Source organism: Fukomys damarensis, unplaced genomic scaffold (assembly GCF_012274545.1).
Source record: "Fukomys damarensis isolate Sample0158 unplaced genomic scaffold, DMR_v1.0_HiC HiC_scaffold_27, whole genome shotgun sequence".
Classification (NCBI taxonomy): Eukaryota; Metazoa; Chordata; class Mammalia; order Rodentia; family Bathyergidae; genus Fukomys; species Fukomys damarensis.
The window spans coordinates 47,609,681-47,611,743 of record NW_022900939.1 but is presented as its reverse complement, the minus strand read 5'-3'; positions in this window follow the sequence as shown (position 1 = coordinate 47,611,743).

Genomic DNA, 2,063 nt, shown 5'->3' with positions numbered 1-2,063 from the left:
TCCTCAGCCTTCCTCCGCGTTCAGGCCCGCGCCGGCCTCCTCCACGCGGAATCACTGTCCGCACGCGGGCCCCTTGCCGGGGTCACCTCTGGTCCTCTGGTCCTGAGAATCAGAGCCGCAGGTTGACTGGCGCGAGGTGCATTCTGATTCTCGCCCATGAGTGCTCAGGTCACGGCTTGCTCCGTTAACGCTTGTACTGGGGAGGAATTGATGAATGTGTCCAGTTGTTCACTGACAGCTTTCCCAGAAATTTAGACTCGTAAGCTTTGCTTCTGCCTTAAAACATGAAATGCCGACTGAAATCTGAGGAAGTGTTTCAGGAGGTTAGCGGGAGTAGACAAACGCCAAGGCTGCACCTTTTAATGCTTTTCTTGAAACCATCTGGCAGCCAAGCCTTACAGTGTAAGAAGTCAGACTCGTGCCCAGAAGAGAAATCCGAGCTCTTCTGTCACTCTGCTCCAGTGTTCCATTTGATACGAAGGGGGACTAAGAGGAAAGAGGGTTGCTTAGAGTACGGTTAATTTGTACTGAGTTCTTCGGCCACGCTGACTGTCGGCTGTGAGAAACTTCTTCCATTTAAAGCCAAAAACAGGATTGTACAGATGCTTTGCCCGAGTATGAACGCGCCTGTTCTGCAGACTAAAAGAGGTGATTGATTCCTTTCAGCGTTTCCATGACCATTTCTGTGAGATCTGAATTTTGCCCTTATCAGTGGCGCTGGACACCTTTTTTTTTTTGTATCGGGGATTGAACTCAGGACCTTGGGCTTGGGGCACCGCCCATGGGCCGCTCAGTCAGCCAGGGGCCAGGCGATGGATCCTGCCTGTGCCTCGGTTTCTCACTGCTTAAAGTTCTTGATGGGAACTTCAGGACTGGTGAAGCCAGGTGGCATCATAGTTAGCACTGAGTCACAGCCTGTAATTTATGAGGGAGCCTTTCATCTACACTGGCATTTAAACACACCTGCCCTTTGAGGGAGGTAGATGCACATTCGTCTCGTAAGTGAGGGATCTCAGTGCCGATGATTCAGCAGCTTGTGGGAGGTACTGACCAGGAGCTCTCCCCACTCTAAAAACAAGCATTCCCTCCTTCACCCAGAATCTTGACAATAAAATTTAACATTCTGATGCTTATATTGTCAAAAATATTAGCTGGATGTTATAGCAATCCTTTGTTATAAAAATATCAAGTATGCTGCAGGACTGTGAGTTTAAGAGCCTGCTTTGGAAATTATTTCAAATAAAGCCATGATAAGAGTGTAAGTTCAAACCAAGGCACCTTTGAGACCACTGAGGCAGGCAAAGTCTAAGCAACATGCGATGAGTTTATTGCCCTCTGGGTGCAGATGGGCCGAGGGTGAGAAGGCTGTTGGTTCTGAGAGGAGGGTGCCCTCGGTTGATATGGGGCATTTTAGGTAGGGGAGGGGGCGCTGGTCAACAGGGTGGAAAATTTGAGAGTCCCATGGGTGGGGCCTGGGGCTGATCCATGGGCGGTGGTGAGAGCAGCAGGGCGGCCGCTGGCTTCGTAATCTGTGTGCGCCTATCGATGCCGGTAGGTAGCGGGTCTGCTTGGGTAGGGATCCAATTTAGGGAGCCTGTCAAAGAGCATAGCCCGTTTCTCTCATTTTCTGAAAGCACAAATTCTTGTTACCAGTCAGCAAACCTGGCCCCTGATGAGCATGGTGACCACCATGAAGCCACAGGCGCACCAGCACCGGTTGTCAGCATGCTGCACATGCCTCCTGGCCGAGTTCACCTGCGTCCCTCCATCCTGTCACAGTGTTGTATAGGCGAGGAAACGGGCCGAGGGCTCCTGCGCAAGCCATGCAGCTCCAAGTGGCAGTGCCAGGAGAGTTCCACTGCTCCCTCTGGCTGTGGGCGTGGCTTCTCCGTGACGTTGCCTCTGCACTGCTCCTGGGCCGCACCAGTCTGTCCTTCCCACTGACCCCGGGGCTGCAGAGATGTATGTGGTGCTTGAGACCTGTTGCTGAGGATGCATGTGCTACGTTTTTGTCCTCGTAAATATGATACTTTTTTTCTTTCTTTTTTTTTGCGGGGGGGGGG